Source organism: Nomascus leucogenys, chromosome 22a, assembly GCF_006542625.1.
Source record: "Nomascus leucogenys isolate Asia chromosome 22a, Asia_NLE_v1, whole genome shotgun sequence".
NCBI lineage: Eukaryota > Metazoa > Chordata > Mammalia > Primates > Hylobatidae > Nomascus > Nomascus leucogenys.
In genome coordinates this window covers 80,223,305-80,241,365 of record NC_044402.1, presented here as the reverse complement: position 1 = coordinate 80,241,365, position 18,061 = coordinate 80,223,305, and the positions used below count along the sequence as shown (strand labels likewise).

At 35.6% G+C, this 18,061-nt stretch overlaps 1 protein-coding gene across 4 annotated transcripts in view; it reads left to right on the top strand.

The window, feature by feature from the left end:
* ZNF385B (zinc finger protein 385B) overlaps positions 1-18,061 on the top strand; it is a 422,583-nt gene that overhangs the window by 49,362 nt on the left and 355,160 nt on the right. The gene's annotated exons all lie outside the window — the stretch shown is intronic.

Genomic DNA, 18,061 nt, shown 5'->3' with positions numbered 1-18,061 from the left:
CCCAGGGCCTGCCCATAACCCCCCACCAACACTGGGCCTGCCTCATTCACATAACTTTGTAACACTTTCCACATGTTGTTAAACAGGTTTGCAAATAACTATTTTAAATAGCTAGAGTATTTGATACTGTGGTTATGCTATGATTTATATATTCATTATTTTACTGGATTTTTTAACCTACTTTCTATTTTTGATTTAAATAAAACTAAGGTGAATGTCTTTGTGTATAAATCTTTTACTACATTCCACATTATTTTCTAGGCTAGAGTCTGAAGGAAATTGCTGAGTCAAAGGATGTATACTGTTTTATGACTCTTGTTTGCTATTGCCAGATTATTTTTAAAAATCATTCTGCCAATTTATATGCCTGCTGGGAAGTGTAAGAATGCCTTTCTCCTGAGATTCTTAACTTTGAAGAGATTTTAAAAGTTGCTTTATGAGACAGTCCTTGCTAACTGGACAATTTAATAAGAGTTATCTAATTTTTTAAACATACTTATTTGACTACTATAGGGTGAATCTCACTTTACCATGCTTACAATAGTCATTTATTTTTCTATTATGAATTTTCCCTGCTTATCCTTTACCCATCTTCCACATTCCCCAAAGACGTTTTGGTAGTTTTTTGTTGACTTGTATGATTTATCATATTAATGTTGTCAACCATTTGTCTGTCATAGTGGCTGTAATAATTTTTTCCAGTTTTCTGCCTTTTACTTTCATGCATTTATTAATTAAAAGTTTTAGGAGTCAAATGACCAATTTAAAATTAAATTGACCACAAAATTGGAAGCCCCAAAATAGACCCAAGTAAATATGATAAACTGGCATATGTTTAAGGTATTTAATACCTTAAACATTGCACATTGGGGACAGATGTGCAAATCTGGGGGCAAACACTGTTAGAATTCTTTCTCATATGTCATACCAAAATAAATTTCAAGTAGACTAAGATTCAAATGTTAAAAAACCCAAAAGGCATAAGGGCATGTGAAAGAGTGTAAGTAGATATTTATATAATCATGAGATAGTGATGATCTTATTTTTTTTTTTTTGAGACGGAGTCTCGCTCTGTCGCCCAGGCTGGAGTGCAGTGGCGCGATCTCGGCTCACTGCAAGCTCCGCCTCCCGGGTTCACGCCATTTTCCTGCCTCAGCCTCTCCGAGTAGCTGGGACTACAGGTGCCCGCCACCACGCCCGGCTAATTTTTTTTTGTATTTTTAGTAGAGACGGGGTTTCACCGTGGTCTCGATCTCCTGACCTCGTGATCCGCCCACCTCGGCCTCCCAAAGTGCTGGGATTACAAGCGTGAGCCACCGCGCCCGGCCGAGATAGTGATGATCTTTATCAGTACATCAATAAAGGTAGAAACCATTAGAGTAAATATTTTTAAATGTGACTAATTTGAAACCTTCCACACGATAAAAATTAATGAAGATAAAATACAAATGACAAGCAGGAAAAAATAGTTATAAAAATATGGAAACTATTAATTTTGTAACTATTATAGGAGAGCTCTCTTGCAAATCAATTTTTAAAATTCCAAATAGAACATTGATCAAAGAACATGAAGGAATGACTTAAAAAAGAAGAAATATTAATGACTAAGAAATATTTAAAAAATCAAACTTTACTAGCTTTCAAAGAAAGTAAAATAAATACATAATCTTTGGAAATATATAAATGTGCTTTGTTTTTGATACTTTCTAGTACGTGAATGACCTTACTGAGTCATTCAGTAAGGTCATTAGGTACTGAGCATAGTACTCAATAGTTTGTCAATGCTTTCGCCCTTCTCTCCCTCTGTGCTCTAGTGGTTGCCAGTTTTTATTGTTGCCATCTTTATTTCCATGAGTACCTAATGTTTAGCTCCCACTTATAAGTGAGAACATGCAATGTTTGGTTTTCAGTTGGCGTGTTACTTCACTTAGATTAATGGCCTCCAGCTGCATCCATATTGTGGCAAAACACATGATTTCATTCCTTTTTTATGGCCACATAGTATTCCATGATGTATGTGTACTACATTTCTTTGTCCAATCCACCACTGATGGGCACCTAGTTTGAATGCCATGTCTTTGCTATCGTGAATAGTGCTGCAGTGAACATGTGAGTACATCGGTGTTTTTGGTAGAAGAATTTATTTTCTTTTGGCTAGATACCCAGTAATGGGATTGCTGGGTTAAATGGTAGTTCTGTTTTAGGTTCTTTGAGAAACCTCCAAACTGCTTTCCCCAATTGCTGAACGAATTTATATTCCCTCCAACAGTGTATAAGCATTCCCCTTTCTCTGCAGCCCTGCCTGCACCTGTTGGTTTTTGACTTTTTAATAATAGCCATTCTGATTGATGTAACATAGTGTTGTCATTGTGGTTTTAATTTGCATTTCTCTGATGATTAGTGATATTGAGCATTTTTCATAGTTTATTGGCCACTTGTATGTCTTCTTTTGAGAAATGTCTGTTCATGTCTTTTACCCATTTTTAAATGGGTTGTTTTTTGCTTGTTCAATTAAGTTCCCTATAGACTGGATATTAGACATTTGTCAGATGCATAGTTTATAAATAAGCTCTTCCCTTTTGTAGGTTGCCTGTTTATTCTGTTGATAGTTTCTTTTGCTGTGCGGAAGATCTTTATTTTAATTAGGTCCCACTCGTCAAATTTTTTTTTTTTTTTTTGTGGCAGTTGCTTTTGAGGATTTAGTCATAAATTTTTTCCCAAGGCCAATGTCCAGAATGGTGTTTCCTAGTTTTTTTCCTAGGATTCTTATGGTTTGAGGTCTTACATTTAAATAATCTATGTTGTGTTAATTTTTGTACATGTTAAAATGTAGGGGTCCAGTTTTATTCTTCTTCATATGGCTAGCCAGCTGTCCCAGCACCATTTACTGAATAGGGAGTCCTTTTCCCATTGCTTATTTTTGTCAACTTTGTCAAAGATCAAAAGGCTGTAGGTGTGCAGCTTTATTTCTGGGTTCCCTATTCAGTTACATTAATCTATGTATATGTTTTTGTACCATACTGTTTTGGTTATTACAGCCATATAATATAGTTTGAAGTCAGATAATGCAATATCTATGACTTCGTTCTTTTTGCTTAGAATTGCTTTCAATATTTGGGCTCTTTTTTGGTTCTGTATGAATTTAATAGTAGTTCTTTTTAGTTCTGTGAAAAATGATGCTGGTAGTGGGATAAAATTAATGTTGAATCTGCAGATTGTTTTGGGTGGTATGGTTATTTTAACAATATTAATTCTTCTAACCCATGATCATGGAATATGTTTCCGTTTGTACCATCTCTGATTTCTTTCAGCAGTGTTTTGAAGTTATCGCTATGAAAATCTTTTACATCCTTGGTTAGATGTATTCCTAGGTATTTTATTTTTTTGTGTGTGGCTATTGTAAATGAGATTGCATTCTTGATTTGGCTCTCAGCTTGAACATTATTGATGTATAGAAATGCTACTGATTTTTGTACATTGATTTTGTGTCTGAAACTTTACTGAAGTCATCTATCAGTTCTGGGAAACTTTCGATGGAGTCTATAGGGTTTTCTAGGTATAAAATCATATCTTCAGTGAGGAGTGACAGTTTGACTTCTTATATTCCCATTTTCCTTCTTGAATGAAAGCTCACAGTTAATCTTTATGCACTATCTTGCTATTTCCAAAAAGCTGAGGCATGTTAAAAGCTTCTATTCCACCATCTTGGAAGAGAAAACAACCAAAATGGACTTTTACACCAGTAGTTGAAAGAGAAAATTGGTTTTATTTGTGTTTACTTCCAAAAGTTTTATTTTAATAGAATAAGATATTTTAATAGAGTAAGATATTTTGTAGTGATTGGAAATGATGATGATGACAATGTATATCCATATTTATTTACATGGAATGCGCTCCTTAATGTAGAAATTAAAAACTTTAAATTACAAGGCAACTACAATCCCATTCACAAAATAATTTTTGTGATCTTTTTGTATATATATTTGTGTCAATATATATAAACACATACTAAAAAAATAAAGAATATTCTGAAACGTAACAATATTTTCTCTTGATTGTTAGGAAAATCAACAAACTTTCTTGTTTTATGTGCATTTTAAGATTTCAGAATTTCTCACAAATTGCTTTCATAATTATAAAAATGTATTTGCATTTTGAAATTGTCTGTTTTTCTTTTCTTCTTTTTAAAGTCATTTTTCTCTATGCTTAACGTCCTTCCTTTATAAAACAGTCACTTAAAATTTTTTTTTAAAAGCTCTTCCTATCTGGAATTTATTTGATATATATAGTTTCAGATGAGATTATAAATCCCCCTAAGAAGACAGTATTCAAAATAGTTGACCAAATAGTTCAGTAACATTTATTAGATAATTACATATTGACTCCTGATGTTCCCTTTTCAAAGATTACTGACATATATCAATCTTTCTGTTTGAAGATAATTCTGTTCCATTGGTCTGGTTGTTTTTGTGGTATTACCTCACTCTTTTCATTATTATCTCATTACATTGTATCTTAAACTGATAAGACAAATGTTATTTTTTTCAGAACATGCTTACAGATTTGTTTTTCTGGATGAATGTTAGAATCAGTGGCTTAAAGTCATTTTCCCACAGTTCTTAAGGTATATTGAATAAATGTAATTTTTTTTCTCGATAATTCAGGGTCATGATTCATTGTGAATCATCATAAGTACTATAGCATTTTTGTGGGTTATTTAGATACGATGGATTTTTTGCCCATGTCCCATGTGACTCATTAGGTTTTTCAAAATTTCTGTAATAAATTTGTATTTTTCCCATGTTACTTTAATGATACTTCCAGACGTCATACTTATGTCTTTTTAAATAGCTTTTATCTGTAGTTGAATCTATGATTAAATTTTTTAGCACTGTATGTAGCATAAGACTCAACGATAGAACTCTGTGTCTTGTATTTTGATTGTTCTTGGGTCTTATGTGTATATTTCTCTGGCCATGTTTCATGTAATTTAGATTGCCATTTTAATGACTAGTTAAGTGTGGCATTACTATGTTTGCATGTGAATATGAAGATATACAAGATAGAATAAGCTATGAAGGTAACAGAGCATAATTCAATGGCAAGAAACGCAAAGATAGAAGAGAGAGAGTTTTACTGAAATCTATGAGTTCTCTTCATGAGACAAAGTTCTTGACATGCCATACTTCTTGATCCGTCCTTCCATGTAGCTGAATCTCAGATTAGATTACTTTTTCCTGAAACTTAGATGGTGTAATATAAATGAAGAGAGTAAGGGGCCAGTAAACTAATACATGGATACTAAGTGATATTTTTTTCTTTGCCCCTGAGCTTTTATGTTTTCATATTCTGGAGGCAGTAATCATAGCTTGACAGCTATCAACCTGATTCAAAATTATTAATCCTGAATGTTTTCTCTTCTACATGGAGGAGAAACTACCAGTTCTCTATTAAATGGTAGTTAAAGAATATTTCATTTATCTATTTCACCTATTGTTGTCTGTCTGTCCCATGGCATATTTTTCCAGGTTAGGAGGAACACATTGCTGATATTTTCATAAACATGTTGCCACTGACTTTATTTTCCTGTTAATCATAATATGTGTTTTGTTGTTTTTTGCAAAGCTGTAATGTTATTGCTGTAGTAGAAACAATTTATTTTGTTAAAGCTCTAAAGGGAGGTAGGACCCATCAAAGTTAAGGGCCTAGACACAGTAACAGATGCTCCTGTAAAGCAATGTTTCTCAAAAAAGGTCTTCGATGAAATATATGTAAATCTCCTCTTTGTCATTTATTTTTGGAATGTTCTCTGTTTTGCCACACTTTATTTGTTTTTATATTTTTATTATGAAAACTTTAAATATAGAGAGAAGTATACAAACTAGCTTACCACCATGCACCTGCCACCCAATTTTATTAAACTTCAACATATTTGCCTTAGTTATTTTTTTTAGGCCAGCACTACATTACAGCTACAGCTGATGTTTCTGTGTGCCTTTGCTTTATCCCTTTCTCTCCACAGGTAACCATAGCTTTGAATTTAATGTGTACCATCTCCATTCTTGTGTGTGCACTTTACTTTGCATGCATGTATCATTTAAGAATTATAGGCCGGGCGCGGTGGCTCACGCCTGTAATCCCAGCACTTTGGGAGGCCGAGGCGGGCGGATCACAAAGTCAGGAGATCGAGACCATCCTGGCTAACACGGTGAAACCCCGTCTCTACTAAAAATACAAAAAACTAGCCAGGCGTGGCCGTGTGCGCCTGTAGTCCCAGCTGCTGGGATGGCTAAGGCAGGAGAATGGCTTGAACCTGGGAGGCGGAGCTTGCAGTGAGCTGAGATCGCGCCACCGCACTCCAGCCTGGGCAACAGAGCGAGACTCCGTCTCAAAAAACAAACAAACAAAAAGAATTATATACGATATTATAAATGATATTTGTATGTTGTTTAACTTTATGTAAATGGTTGCCTGCTGTTTTCTTTTCTTTTTTTCTTTTCTTGACGGAGTCTCGCTCTGTCTCCCAGGCTGGAGTGCAGTGGCGCGATCTTAGCTCACTGCAAGCTCCACCTCCCGGGTTCAGGCCATTCTCCTGCTTCAACCTCCCGAGTAGCTGGGACTACAGGCGCCTGCCACCACGCCCAGCTAATTTTTTTGTATTTTTAGTAGAGACGGGGTTTCACCGTGTTAGCAAGGATGGTCTCAATCTCCTGACCTCATGATCCGCCCACCTCGGCCTCCCAAAGTGCTGGGATTACAGGCGTGAGCCACCGCACCTGGCCTTTTTTTTCTCTTTTTTTTGTGGGGGGAGGAGATGGAGTCTCCCTCTGTCACCCAGGCTGGAGTGCAGTGGTAAGATCTTGGCGCACTGCAACCTCTGCCTCCTGGGTTCAAGTGATTCTCTGGCCTCAGCCTCCCAAGGCACAAGCCACGATGCCTAGTTAATTTTTGTATTTTAAGTAGAGAGGGGGTTTCACCATGTTGGCCAGGCTGGTCTCGAACTCTTGAGTTCAGGTGATCTGCCCACCTCGGCCTCCCAAAGTGCTGGGATTATAGATGTGAGCCACCGTGCCCAGCCTTATTCTTTAATTTACTTTTTAATTTGACATTATAATTTTAGGATTTATCTGTGATAAAGCTAGTAGTTTCAACTTATTCATTTCAGCTGTTGAATAGCATTCCATTGTGTGAATATACCAAATTTATCTAGTCATTCACTTATAGACATTTATATAAATGTAAATAATATTTCATATCTATTTACCAATACAAACATGGTAGAAACGGACATTTCTCTCCTTATTTCCTTGGCAAGTATTTTCTCAACCGTATACCTAGAAGTGAAACTGCTCAGTCATTAAGAATACATATCTTCCAAATGCCTCCTGATAGTGTTTGTACCAATTTATAAGCCCTCTAGAAGTGTATGGATTGCCATTGCTCTACATCCTCATGTTACTCGTTGTTAGACTTCTAAATGTTCTGCCATTCTATATATGGTGTGAAATTGAATTTTGCAATTTTGCATTTCCCTGATTACCAGTGAGATTGAGCCTCTTTTCATGTATCATATGTTTGGAGGCAATAATAGTATTGGGTTAAGAGCTGGATGTAAAAGCCAGATAACTTGGTTTTAAATCCTGACTCTTCTGGGTGACCTTGGGCTTGCCACCATTTTGTGGCTCATTGGCAAATTAGAAATAATAGTCATACCAACATTGTGGGGTTTTTATGAGTTAACATGTGAGAATGTCTTACAAGTGTGTTGAGCCTTAAGTAAGATGTCATTGTTACAAAACATTGCCAAGATGTGATAAGTGGGGTGTAAAAATTTAGTGATGTAAAATATCAGGTTACATTATTGAAAGGTTAACGGCTCTAATCAGCCTTATCTGCAAAGACCGGGATGGAAAAATTCTGGGGATTGGGGGAGCCTAGGCTTCCCTTCATGACCTCCCTGTCTCACCAGCCCCTCCGTCTTCTTATTCAAAAGATAACTTTAGCTGAGGGCCCAGGCAGAAGACAAGGAGCCAATTATGAAGCATGAAATATCCTATTATTTAAAATTGAGGGGCATGTTGTCTTAGAATTTTATTATATTATTAACTATTTGGTTTTTCCTTATGCAAATAGCTTGTTTATCATCTTGTACATTTTGTATTGGGTTATTTGCTTTTTATTATTAATTAGAATGAGTTCTTTATATATTTTGGACATTAATCTGGGTAAATTCATTTTCTCAGTTTCTGGCTTGTCTTTTAACATTGTTTATGGCATTTTTTTGTCTGTTTGTTGGTACAAAATTTAAATTTTTTAGTATGGTTAAATTTAACAATCTTCCTTAATGATTTCTGCTTTTACATCAGGTTTAAGATATTTTTTCCTGTAAGCCAAGCTATTAAAGATACTCTCCCATATTTTCCTCTAAATGTTATGAAGTTTTTGTGTTTTAAAAGGAAAATTCTCTCTGGAATTTATTTTTATGTCTAGTGTAATAAGTTAGAGAACCAATCGTCCAAGCACTATTTATTGTAGGGCTCCAGTGTCCTCTTTGTCTATCCATTATGTAAAATGACACTGCCTTTGTTACTGTGTCTTTATAATAGCAGAAGGAGGAGGAACAGCAGCAGTAGCAGATAACCCTTATATAGGTCTTACTGAATGCCAGGCACCATTCTATGTTTTTTACATGTTCATTTAATCCTTAACTGGATCCTATGAGGTAGGAACCCTCATTATTTCCATTTTAAAAATAAGGAAACTAAGAGGCACAGACAAGTAGGTAATTTGCCACATAAACCTATAGCTGGGATTCAAACCCACGCCTTGAAACTAGGAGAAGACACAGACATAAAAAGAAATAATTATAATAATATAATTTGTTAAGTTACAGATTAGAATTATGAGAGCTTAGTCTAAGAAATACCTACCCTGTCCAGGAGTTTCATGAATGGTGTTTTGCTTTCATGTTGCTATAACAACCCAAAACTTAGTGGCTTGAAACCACAATCATTTTATTATGCCTTACACGTCTGTGGGCTAAAATCTACTGAGTATGTGATGATGCCTAGAGTTGCATTCATTTGGGACTTGGCTGGGCTGGCCCGTCCAAGATGTTTCATTCACATGGCTGAGGGTTGGTCCTGGCATAGGCTGGGAGCTAATCTGGGGTGTTTAACCAGTACGCCTTGGTTCCCCCCATATAACCTCTCCATATGGCATGGTTTTTTTTCCTAGTATGGTGGCCGGGTTCCAAGAACAGAAAGTGAAGACTGAGAATTCTCTTATGGCCTAGGCTTGAGAGTTCCAGAATGTCACTTTCACTTCATTCTGTAGTCCAAGCTAGTCCCAAGGCCAGATTCAACATGAGGGAATTGAATTGCCCACCTCTTGATGAGAAGAGTGTCATGAGTATATTGAACTGGAGGAATTGTTGGAAGCCCCTCTGGAGATTATCAATCACAGAGGGCATTGCTCCAAAAGGAAATTTGTTCTGAACTTTGAGGAATGAGAAGGGCTTCACTAGAAAGTATTAGGGGAAGAAGATCCAGGCAGTGGGTAAGAACAGAGGCACAAAGGAGCATAATATGTTTGGATAGGACTTTTGTGCTGTGGAGTCACAAGGGATATAGTTGATAAGATGTGTTCGAAGTAGTAAGAAAATAATAGCTAAAATTCATCAAGTGTTCACTGTGTGCCCAGCACATCCTGCTCTTTGAATGATTTATTTCTTTTATCCTCATAACAATCCTGTGAAGAAGAGACTACTATTATCTCAATTTTCTTGAGGAGGAAACTGAGGTGCAGATAGGTTAAATAACTTGCACATGGTCACATACCTTGTAAGCATCAGAGTTAAATTCGAACACAGGTAATATGCCTTTAGAGTACCTTCTCCCCCACTGCTCCATTCAGGCTCCTGTAGATCATGAAAACGTTTATGCCATATTATATCTTGCTTCCCACAGACTGTGTATGTCATGTTATGGAAATCAGGCTCTGAGTAAGAAACTGGAGCGATCCCACTGGCATTCTAATTGCTGTATTCTTAACACTGGTCCAGATGTCTGAGGAGCACTTGAGTCTTTGAGTCCCTCAGATGTTGATAGTGGCTCCATGGTATCAGGAGGTCTAGGTCAAGTGAAGAGGTCTTCTCTCTATGTGAGTACATCTTCTGGTAATGCTGAAGGTGGTATTTGTGAGAAAGCTCAGCCCAGCAATAATGGTAGTAGCAAAACTGACAATAAGATTCCCTTTGGATACACACACAGAGAGAAGCAGTTGAAAACAAAAACCAGTGTTGGAGAAAAGCAAAGATGATGATAAGCAGAACAGGGATAAACAGACTTATGTTGGTAACACAGTTGCCAGAGCTGCTTTGGATCCCAAATGACCTTCCAACCTTGAACCCATTTCTGTCTCTCCAAGCCTGAGTTGAGTTCTTGGGTGCTCTAGTTATGTGGTGGAAACTCCTACCTTTCTTATTTCCAGATACAGGATTATAATCAATCTCCATTATGTAGCATAACCTGAGTGAATTTTTACTCTTATAATCAAAAGATCCCAACTAAGTTGGATATTTAGTTCTTAGCAGATGCTCTGTTACTGGCTGTATTTTTTTTTAAGAAGGGGGCTGAGCCTCTTTACATCGGAATTATCTTTCTTTGATGCTTTATAGACTCTAGTCCAGGGCTTTGCACTTAGTAAATGCTACTGATGTTTGCTGATTGATTGTTCTGTCCATTGAGATTTGTAACATGTGTGTTGGTCATGGTCAAATAATGATAATGTGCAAAATATCATGCACAGTTTATAAATCTTATTTTATAATATACTTCTCCCTCTGAGCTGTTCCATTAATTAGACAAGAGAATTGGTCTAAACATTATTTGAGTCTTTAAAATAATTTTATATAAACAACTGATGTTTATATTAAGACTTTTTTAGATTTAAAAACATTTTTATTCAAAATCAGGCATATATAGTCATGCACTAGTAAAAATGGTCTCAGCAGTTTATTGCTTCCCATGGGTGGCACATTAATACCATATTGATTACTTTGTCTGTTTTTTGTTAAGTATAACGAAACATTACCGTGGAAATGTTCATATTTACTAAAAATGTGTTACCTTAGAAGACATATGCCCTGTGTCACAAAGATTAATCTACTGAACTATTTATAATATAATAAAGGTCATGATGAACAACACTGACTCTGAAGCCAGATTCTCTGAATTTTAATTTCATCCAAATCATGTATGACTTTGGGCAAGTTACTTAAACTCTCTGGCCTCAGTTTCTTCATCGTAACATGAGGATGATAAAAATGTTTCCCTCACAACAGTATTCTAAAGATTGAATATATCAACTGTTGAATGAACTTTACTGTTAAAGCACATGACATGTAGTCAGTGATATGTAAATAAGGCTTAGCTATTGCATTTTTGTTATTTACTGTTAGTTTCTAAGGCTGGCAAAGACATTTTATTTTAAGTTCCATTTTACCGGTAGTTTTATCTGCCAAATCTTTTGGGTAGCAGTAAAAGAAAGCAGAACAGCAAACCTTATAACAAGCAGCATAGTATCATGGAGAACACTCCTTCCCTGGGACCAGTCACTTTACCTCCCAGAAATTTCCTCTAGTTTTGTAAGTTGTAAGCATAGCTGTTTGAATCGCTGTCATTCAGCTTCAAAACAGCTGTACCATTCTAAAGTATCAGAGGGTGACATAATGGTAGAACACAGAACACTTGTAGAAATACTTGAGGAATGAGTCTGTGAGGCTTAATTTGTGCTAAAAATTCATCAACACATCTAAAGCAACACAAATCTTCCCGAGACAGATGGAGACTGTTTTAAGGTTGGTTTCATGATTCTGATTGGGACTGTTTTAATTTTATCATTGGATACTTCAAATGAAGGGATGAAATGTAGGGTAAATTATTATCTAAAATAGCCCTTCTGTTAAGATGTAGAGAGCAGAATGTGAATTTGAGAGGGGGAAGGAATTAATGTAGTAAATGGGACTGGAGACATTAACAGAAGGGGCTTAGAAAGAGGTGAAGCTAAGGAATGTAGCATTTTAAATGGATGATTTAAAATGATGAATTACATAAACGAACATGCCCAACAGGATGCATAAGGAAGAGTGTGAAGAGGGCTGTCTATTTTAAAGATTGGAATAAGCAGTACATATTTGGAGGGTCTCAGAGTATATAAAGAGATCTGGTTAGCACGACAGCCAGCTGCTTACCTCTGATGAAATAAGAAATATGCTTAAGCTGAAGTGTAAAGGATTTGGGGTAGGCTTTTTAAACAATAAAGATTGTTAAACATTGATTTGAATTACGTTATCTCAGCCCTGGTAATACTGAGAAATAGCTTAACTGCTCATCAACCAGAGATGTTCCCATGCAAAGATTAAGTGATGGATCTATGACATCTTAACTACAATTTGGTTTGCTTTATATTTTATTATTTCATAGCAATTTCTTACTTGAAAGTATAAAATTTTCTCAGACTCTTTCCTTCTGCCACCCTTTTCTGTCAGATGTGCTGTAATTTTGTATATTGCTACTTTCCCTTTCTTAGTTCCTCCATAGTGCTGTGATTTTGTGTAAATGCATTTGAAGACCTCTCTCAGAAAAATGATATGCCTGCCTCTTAAGTCACACTCTAAAAGTGTGATGTGTAATTGTTCCATTTCATTTTTTATTTTACAAATTTTTATATGGCAGGTGCCGTGATAAGCCCTAGAGGTTCAAAATTGAATTAGGCATAATTTCTCTACCATGGGATTTACTGTGTAATGGGTTGAAGATAGACATGACTACAATAAAATGCTAGAAGTTATGTAATTGAAATGTGACATGGCATCTTAGCACAGAGGAGGGAGTTGGGAACTTTGTCTTGGGAGGATGTGTGCACCAACAAATATGCCCTCAGACCACGTTGCAGGGAGTACATGTAGGTAAGGGGAAGTTACTGGGGACATTTGTCATTGGAGCCTATCTCTACCCCAGGCCAGGAGAAACTTGGTCTAAAGCACTGGAAAATACTTTAGATCAACCTTGATCATTATGGTTCATAAAATCACTCCTTGGCAAGGCCTCCGTGAGCACCTGCTTCCTAGCAACAACTCCATAGCATGAAGGAGAAATCACAAGTTTTAGTAGAAAAGTGTCTGTATTTGCCACATTACCGCCCGAGGATATTTTGAGATTGGGTAATAAACGCAAAAGCACCTAGCAAGAAATAGACACTGAAGAAGTACATATTGAAAGAAAGGAAGGGATACCAAATGGAATGTGTAGGCTTTGTTTGGATTCTGACTTGAACATACCAACCCTGAGGTGACTATTTTGAAGCAATTAGGAAACTTTGCTTATGAATTGGGTAACAGATGAAATCAAGGAACCACTGGCAACTTTAGAATGGTGGAAATAACATTGTAGTTATGTAAGAAATTGTCTATCTTTTTAAGAGATATAAGCTGAAGTGTGTCTGAAATCTGAGCTTTGCTTTAAAAGGCTTCAGCAAAACAGTAAAGAAGAGATGATGTAAATGTGGCAAATTCTTTATATTGTTAAATCTGAGTGATGGATATGTGGAGGCTCATTGACCTATTCTCTCTGCTTCTGAGTGTGTTTGAAAATTTTCATAGCTAAACTCCGCTGCTGTTCCTCCCCAAGTGAGTGTTCATAACTAGATTGGTAGCTTAGACATACAAGTATTGGCAGCATGCAAGATTTAAGTGAAAAGAAGACAATAATAGGCAACTGCAAAATTCAGAACTAAAAAATCTATATACAATATAGATTTTTATTTTTACTTGTGAGCTTAGGTATACCCCTTCAATGTGCAATCCCTAAAGCAGATATCCATTTAAAAGCAGAATGGCAAATTTCCTCAGCTTTGATTTCAAACTGAAATCATGTTCAGAGTTCATAGGCAAGAATGAACAATTTTAATGGATACGATTTGTAGTGTCCAAAAAGGGCAACTATAAATAAATCTCTTATTTATTCTCATTGCTTTATTATTTGCAGAATCACATTAAAAGTTTGTCATATAATATTCTTTCTTTGACAAAGTTTATGCCTGTTTAAAATATTTTAAAAAAATGATAATTTCAGTGTTTTATTTTCCGTTAATATAAAATATAGATACATTTTATTTCCAACTTAGATTACATAAAAGCTTTCGAGATGAATTTTCAGAAATGGGTTTTTATCTGAAGATGTATTTTCTATATTGAATAATCAGAGTTGGAATTAAAAGTCACTTGAGATTACCAGGTTGCTTTTTTCGAAAATGTTTTATCTGCTTTCAGAGTTTTAGCTCTTGGATGTCAGATTAAAATTCTGAAGCATGTTCGATTCATTTCAGAATTGAATGTCAAATCCAAAGACAGATATTTATAACTGAGTTCTGCTCAGGCAAAAACTCAGTTTCTGGACTGCCACTTGGACGATTGCAAAGCTCTCATTCACAGTTGATGTTACCATCATTTTAAACAAACAAATTAAAACTCTGAGATTGGATTTTAGCAAACCAGCCATTTAATTCCCTTCTTATTATGCTTTAAGTTTGCAGAATGCTTTGGGGTCTATATATTGCTTTCAAATAATTATTTTTTCCCACAATAGTACTCTGGCATTGGTAGTATTATTTCCACCTGACTATAAGAAAACTGAAGTTCTGAGAAGTGAAATGACTTGCTTAAAATCACTCAGCTACTTAGCAGTTTAGCTAAGATTTCCATCCAGTTCTTCTGACTACGAGTTTTTCCATTTTAATATTTCGATTATAAATTTCTACAAGCAAGAAACTGGTAAAAAGAAAAATAACATGCTTTTTACATACCAATATTTCAACATTTTAATCAATGGAATAGTTGTTCCTGCAGATGCCTAAAGAGAAGATGAAAATTCATATACTAATTTTCAGCAGATTTTAATGTAAAGGAATACAACACTGACTCTAGCAGAAATAGCCAGCTTTGAAAAAAAGTAGATTATGATTGTTCCCTTTCAACACTGATGCCTTAAATGAAAGCCTGAGGTATGCTTTTAAAACTAATCATCAATGGGTATTTCACCATGAAGCAGGATACCTTTTTCATTCGACTATGTTGCTGAATCAGTATAATCATTATATAGTTGTATATAATTATGTAATTGTATAATTAACAATAGAATTCAGTATAAATGAGAAAAGCTGTACAATGCAGGAACTATTGAGTAAAATAAGCATGACAGATAAATGTATATATAGTGTACTACTCTTACCAATCACCTGAAATGGGAGTGTGTTGATTAGGTTAAAATCAAATATCTAAATATCACCAAATCACTAAAATAGAATGGATAAACCATTAATATAAAATATTATTCTTTTAGGGGAAGAAAGGGCAAGTAGCTAAGTTAGAATTCCCTGAATAAAACCTTTTATGTAGATAAACTTTGGAAACAACATAAATGTTTTAAATAATTATAAAACAATATTAAATGTACAAAGCCATTCCTAAAAGTGAAAGGCAAAGTGAAATAAACAACCATGTAACAAATACATGGCATATACCACGTGGAAAAGAGCTTCTTAATGCTTTAACCACAGTAACTTGACTATACTTACCAAGGAATATATACCATAGGAACAAAATAAAAGGTAAAAAGAATTTAAATTATTTACAGTGAGTGTGTTATAGGGGTTAGTAATCATATTGTGATCCTGACACTAGTATTGTGAGATAAAGCAGATGAGTAATTATGTTTGTGTCCTTGCATACTGGAATTTTGGGCATTGGAGAAGGAAGTTAAAGATGAAGATCAGTGAAAATGAATGAGGTTAATAGAAAACTTGTAGTCCTGAATTTGAATTACAGTATCAGTATGAACTTGTGATGTATTTTATTTAAAAAATATTTTCTGGCTCTATCCACTGAAATGGCCTACAAACAATGACTGTATAATATTGAGCACTCCTAGCCACCAGACTTGTAGTATCTAAAAGGCGTGTCCCACTCTGAGGAATGGGGGGGCCTTGGAGAAATGGTTGATTCTAGGGCTGGGGCAGGAAATAAAGAAGAGATAGGAAGCAAGGAAGCTATAAAGGCTACTAGATTTGTGTCTCAGGAGTCCATTTGAACAGGCTCTTACTAACCAAAGATGGAACAATTTGATTATAAATTCAAATAATATCAGTAATAGATTGAAACACATGAGATATGTTAGAATCCATAAGTTGGTAATGATAGTTACAAAAAAGATCCCTCCGTGGCCGCCTGTGGAAGATTCTAGTGGCCCAACTCAGTATTTTGAAATAAACACAGGGAAAAAAAATAAAGCATTTTCCTCTTTTCTCTATAAATTGTACCTCAGGATAATCAAGAATTGATGACAGGATTTTCTTTTTGTAGGAGTATATTAGCTAATAAATGAAGAATGAATGGTAGGATTAGAGTATTACTATTGCACAATAACAGATTGAGGTAATGACCACTAAGCAGCTGGTCATGACAGAAAAAGACATGAAGGCATCATGTGCCTCCTGATGAAGTCCCATAACTTATTGGTGACAAAGATTAGATCTCAATTTGATCAAGCCTCTAGATCTGACTATCGGTTTTCAGAAAGAAAAGAAAAATGAATGAATGCATTAAAATATACCATAGGGATACAATGAGCAAAACCTAGCCCGTGGAAAATTCTGAAGTACCAATAATCTGGTTTCTTTCACAAATAAATTGCAAGAAAAAAATGTGAAGAACTATAGGCTAAAATAGTCTTAAAAGACATAACCAATTGAACTATTTGGACCTTATTCAGACCCTGATTCAGGAAATAAGTGGGGAAAAACATGCAGATGAAAATTGGGGAAGCTTAAACACTGACTGGATATTTGATGCTATGAAGGAATTGTTAGTAATTTTAAAAGTGTGATAACATATTGTGTGGTTATATATTTTTTAATTCACATCTTTTAGAGACATACTAAAATATTTATAGGTAAAATGATATCATTCTGGGTTTGCTTCAAAATAATATGGAGAGAGGAGACGTGGCAGGGAGTATATATGAAACACAAGATGTTAATTTGTCAAAACTGGGAGTGAACTATACTATTTTTACTACTTTTGTGTAGGTTTTAAATTTTCTACAATAAGATTTTAAATAAAAGTGTGCCTAAGATGGACCTCAGAGGTTGTATTATGGAGAAAAGTAATTGTTTCTATGAAACAGTTATTATATTAAGAAGAATCACTGGTTAGGGTTTTTTTTTTAACCCCATTCCCAAAAGTACATTCATAATAAAATGTAGTTAACATTTCTTAAATATCAAGTATGTGCCAGACAGTTGCTCTAGTCACTTTACATGTATTATCTTGCTTAAAATTTACCAGAATCTTGTGAAGAAATTCTACTGTCTTCACTTTTCAGATCATTCTGAGAGATTAAACGTCTTTAACCAAGACACAGCTAGCAGAGGGTGCTGTCTTGGAATGCTGCCCTTTGGCTTTCAGTGCTGGGGTGCTCAAACCTACTCTGTTCGGCCTGAACAGTCCACAGGAGTGGAGGCTTTGAGTGACAGTGTCTGCTGTTACACCTTTTACATTTTCTTGATCAGCACTCTTTGCCCAGACTCAAGACTTTTTGGAGAGATTATAATTTGCATTTCGGCTAAATAAGAGACTCCAAAACTAGTCAGCCTGCTGCAAGGCAGCACTAGCCACTATCTGAATCCTTAATGAAGCGAGCTGTTTCCCTTCCCCACAAGATGGGGGGAAAAGAAAGCACAATTTTAGTTTTTCACATTTTTCTCGATCAATTGTTCCAAAGTGGTTTTCCGTAGTATAGTGTATTCAAATGGACTGCTGTCTTTAGGCAGTGCTAGGATGGTGCATCCTAATGTGAGACATTCTCCTTATCATGCATGTGCACACAGGAGTGGGGGAATCTAGTAAGAAACAGCAATTTCAGTACTAAGAAATGAAAACGGCCCTTGGGTAAAACTCTGATGTTGCCCCAGGGGGATAGCTCCCTCATCTCAGCTCTAGGGG